This window comes from Sorex fumeus, unplaced genomic scaffold (genome assembly GCF_029834395.1).
Source record: "Sorex fumeus unplaced genomic scaffold, SorFum_2.1 ptg000008l, whole genome shotgun sequence".
Taxonomy (NCBI): Eukaryota; Metazoa; Chordata; class Mammalia; order Eulipotyphla; family Soricidae; genus Sorex; species Sorex fumeus.
The window spans coordinates 71,081,499-71,086,801 of NW_026606065.1; the positions used below are offsets into that span (position 1 = coordinate 71,081,499).

General features: G+C 33.2%; 1 non-coding gene across 1 annotated transcript; it reads left to right on the top strand.

Moving 5' to 3' along the window:
* Nucleotides 1-743: 743 nt before the first annotated feature.
* TRNAL-UAG (transfer RNA leucine (anticodon UAG)) lies at nt 744-825 on the top strand. The gene has a single exon. It is a non-coding gene; the product is annotated as a tRNA-Leu (tRNA).
* The last annotated feature ends 4,478 nt before the right edge of the window (nt 826-5,303 follow it).

Sequence of the window (5,303 nt, forward strand, 5' to 3'; positions counted from 1 at the left end):
AATACCCGGATTAATCAATCCTTCCCATCACTGACAACCTTGTCTGGAATAAAAAAGCCCTCACATCTAAACAAAACAGCACAATAAAACCTAAAAGTGAAGATATTAGTTCTACTATTTTTCTAGGCCATTTAAAAATTACATATATGAGATGATCTAAATGAGACATTTTTTTCATCTCTAGTATTGGTATTCTGAGAAGTTTGGACTCTCAAAAAATGTTTATGGAATTTTATGTTATAAAATACAAGAAGGTCAAACATTGGATCTGTAGCAATAATCTCATAATGTTTGAGTACATAATTTGTCTGTTATGCACACTTGTCAAATTAAGAGATTAAAGTAGCAACTATGAGATATATGAACTAAAATGTCATATCTTGGCATACATATGTATTGCAGAAATATGCATTTTTTCATATTCATTGTTTTATGACTATTTCATTTACATATAAAAATTAGTAGAAATTTCTTTATATTTGCACTCATATATCTAATTACCAGCCCTTAGGAAATAACATATGTCTGTGTCATCGAAAACTTTCAGGGCGCTAATTTAGAAGTTAGTCATAACTACTCAACATCTCTATTCCTTCAAAAAGAATGAAATGATGTGTGTATATAAATAATCCTAATTCTGTCTGAACTACAGAATATAAATTGAAGAATTAATGCAGGAGGAAAACAATTAATTGCACAAAATATGTTTATGTTAATGACATTTTCTAATGTAATTTAGTTCTGGTAGCGTGGCCGAGCAGTCTAAGGCGCTGGATTTAGGCTCCAGTCTCTTCGGAGGCGTGGGTTCAAATCCCACCGCTGCCATGTGTGAGTTTTTCTGGTGGAGCGATAGCACAGCGGGTAGGGCGTTCGCCTTACATGCAGTCAATATGGCTGACCCGAGTTCGATTCCTCCACCCCTCTTGGAGAGCCCGGCAAGCTACCGAGAGTATTCGATATGCCAGACACAGTAACAACAAAATCTCCAATGGAGACGTTACTGGGCCCGCTCGAGCAAATCGACGATCAACGGGAGGGCCTTTACCTTACCTTTACTTTAATAAAACTGTTAGATGCTTAGAGTTAAAACATAAGAATTTTTTTTAAAAAGTCCTCATAGTTATTTTAACCTGATACTCAATGAGAGAAAATTATTCATTTTCACTTGTAGTCATATCATATTCATTATGGAATATCTAGCTACTATGTAGGATATATTGTAAATAGGAGTTACATTTGTAAGGACTTTACATTACAAATATGATGACATCTTAGGAAAATTAAATAATCTAGTACAAAAAATTGTGACATCCTATATTTTTACTTAGGAATTTATTTTATGTTATTTTGTTTTACTCTACAATAGAATTCTGCTTAGCAAAGCAACTAGTTATTCTGTTATGATGAAGTTGCATCAACTTTTATTCCATAGTGACATGATTGTAAATAAAGTATTTTGAAGAGCTGGAGAGTTAATATAGGTGTTAAGGCACTAGTCCTGCACAAGGCCCACTCTAATTTGATTTAATCCTGGGCACTGCATGTGATACTCCTAGCACCATCAGGCATAATCCCTGAGCCAGAAATAATTGATTCCCAGTAAAGTCATATGTGATCCCAAACACAAAATATTTTAAGTTGTAGTCTTAAATGAAAGTACGTATTTCATTATCTGACATTATCTGAATATCTAAAGACATAGTGAAGTCCTGGGGTTCTAGTTAATTATAGGATGTGCAAAAGAAAAATTCTCAGGACAAGAGAGGAAGGTAAATGACCAATATATTTTGAAATAATTTGTTGTTAGTTTAATGCACTTTTTTTTATCATGGCAGTCACATAATGATCATACATATTTTTACTTATTGTAATATATTCAATAGAGTGCTAAATTGAAATGTTGGTACCTTGTTAGAGACCTACAATTTACTATTACCATAATAGTCCATAATATTACTAATTTTATGATGCTAAATATAAAATTACCCATTTTAAACAATGTTTAACTAAATTATAAACTCAGCTGTTATCTGTAAAATTTATGTTCTTTTAGCATCAGTGCAATAGAATATTAGGTATATTTTGATATATAAGTTGGAACTAAAATAATTTAAAATAAAAACTTGATTTTTCTCCTCAAATTGAAATTCTTCCCCATAAATTAATGTTCACCTAAAATACATGCACAATCATATATAATAAAGCTAATTCACCTCAAATATTCTTGCTAATTAGGGAGAATGATAAGGAGAAATAATCAGTCATAATCAGGTAGTGTATGAAAACTCATATGTTCTATGTAACTATTATAGAAAAATAAAATATCATCTCAAATAAATGTATCAAAAAATACTCATTCACTTGAACCAGTACATAAAGTAAACTGACTTTGGAATCTTTGGCTTAAATTACTCTTGTTGGCGTTAGTGACAATTTTTTAGTATGATGATCATCAGGAAGACAAGTACTAGAGTTTTTGTATAATTGAAATTTTATTTGTCTGTTTTCTTTTTACATTTTCTCCTTGCATACTGTATTTGAGTTTGATCTAAAGGTTAAACTTAGTCACACTGTTACTAACACTTAATAATAAAAAATAGGACATCTGACCATCATAATCTTGTAATACAACATAAGATCATGATAAACTTTTAAGTGAAAAGAATATCCCAAAACATATATAATTAATATGATAATAAGAATTCCCTACAATATCTTAAAATGCTATGATCTGTAATGCCACTACTCTTACATTTGCAGAATAAGATTTATCTACGATCTCCCCAAAATCAAATAATATAAGGAGAGTTTATATTTATTAATTAATTAATTTATTTATTTATTTGTGATTTTACAGGGGCTTGGGGTCACAATCAGTAGAGCTCAGGAAATATTCCCATGCTTGTTCTTCAGGGTTGCTCATGGTAGTGACTGAGGATCATATGATGATGGGGATAGAATTGGCCACAGGTGAGGAAAGCACCCTAACACTTTTATAACTTATCCAACCTGAAAAAGTGAATCTTTAAGAAACATTTAACTTTTAACTATTGAATTATTTGTATTAAAATTAATTTCTCTTTCTCTTCAATTGAAAGTAGTGGCACAAAAGTAAATTAGAGGATCAAAGAGACAGTACAGTGGGTAGTGCACTTATCTTGAATGTGGCCAACAAGGGTTCAATCTCTGGAACCACATATGGTTTCCCAGCATCTTCAGAAGTACTCATTGAGAACAGAGGAAGTCCCAAGAATAGCCAGGTGTGGAAAGATGAAGGAAGGAAGGAAAGAAAGAAAGAGAAAGAAAGAAAGAAAGAAAGAAAGAAAGAAAGAAAGAAAGGAAAGAAAAAAGAGAGAAAGAAAGAAAGAAAAGAAAGAAAGAAAGAAAGAAAGAAAGAAAGAAAGAAAGAAAGAAAGAAAGAAAGGAAAGAAAAAAAGAGAGAAAGAAAGACAGACTCCAAATAGAACTTTGAGTTAATTCATGCAAATCCAACAATCCAACATTGAGTTTTTGAGAGAAAACATTTACACAGAAACTACTTAAAAAGGAAATAATATTTGTTGATAATATTATCCAATTAGGACATATTCCTAAATCTTTCATATAGTATTGTTTTTTGTGTCCATATAGCACTGTAGTACTCTCCTCCCATTGTTCATCGATTTGCTCAAGTGGGCCCAGTAATGTCTCCATTGTGAGACGTGTTACTGTGTTTGGCATATTGAATAGGTCATGGGTAGCTTGCCAGGCTTTGCCATGTGGGCGAGGTACTCTCTGTAGCTTGCCGGGCTCTCTGAGGGGGCAGAGGAATCGAACCGGGCTCGGCCAGGTCAGACATGCTGTGCTATCGCTCCAGCCTCTTGTGTCCATATATACTGAAAAATCAGAAACACTCTTCACTGAGTCAAATTATCATGCTAGAAATAGATCACACATTATGGTTCTTTTTTAGTTGTAATATGCTTTAAACTTGTTTCCTGTTTTCTTAAAAATAGAAACAAACTTTTAATAAAAATTCATAGTCATATTCATAATAGTAAAAGAAAGAATATTCATGGTAATTTTTAGTAAGTAACCCTGTTGAGGAGTTTAATATCTGTTGACTCAAAGCTTAGTCCTCTATATTAATTTATATCTCTTTAATTATTTCAACTTCTCTGAGAAGCTCTAAACCTTGTTTTATTTTCTTATGCCACCTAATTTTTTATCACTGGAGCGATAGCACAGTGGTAGGGCATTTGCCTTGCACGTGGCCAGTCGGGCTGACCCGGTTTCTATTCCTCCACCCCTCTTGGAGAGCCCGGCAAGCTACCGAGAGTAGCTGGGGAAAGACCCAACAAATCCATTTAAACAATCATATTAAATTTACTTCTAAATAATATTTGAATTCATTTAATATGAACACAGTAAAATATTTAGGCTTTCATTTAAATCACAGATTAATCTTAAAGGGTGGCTTTTTCTGTGTATGTTTCATGATATTTCTTAGACTACTGGCCAGGTTAGTTTTTCTTCATCACAATAAGGTGCTTATTCAGTTATTTCTTTTTGGTCATGACAGAATTTCTTTCATGATTATGCTCTTAATTTATCATACTTTTGATGATGCTTAGGGTGTTCATTTTTGAAGTAAGAGTAGCTTACAGCTTGCCCATTTTTTATCCAAATCCCCCCAAAGCATGACTCACGTTTTGAGGTTTCAGAAACTAATGGTAACTGAGGCTTAGGTCAAGTAAATGTGATGACTACCAAGGAGTAAACATCATTTGGAGTCCCATGTTTCAAAACCACGGCATTAACTGTCTTCCCATGTGTAAACAAAAAAGGAAATCACTCTAAAATAAACTATGCAAAGGACATAAAGGAAAGAGAAAAGCAATATTTCAGTTACATATACAAAATTCAGAGCCATAAGATTTGACTTTACAAATTATAGTCTGATTTAGAGATATATGTGATTTAACAGATAGGGGAAGAAGAGCACAAAGGAGAGCTTAAAGATAAACACAGAGGATTGGGAGTGCCCAGATGGAACTGGGTGTGTCTCAGGAGCTGTGGTGGGTGTAACTCAATAAACCTAAACTCCCTGCTGGAGGAGAAAGGACAAACCAATGTTAAACCTAAAATGCTTGGACTATAATCCAACAGAAGATGAAGCAATTTGTTTGATATTGCAGAATAGGCATTGGCTGATTTTTATAGGCCAAAGTCCACTTTCCTCCCATTTGGATCAAGGAATCATTGAGGTAGCACATTCCACTCTGGTCTGTGATTAGTTATTCATTGTATTCTCTTCTTCTGGC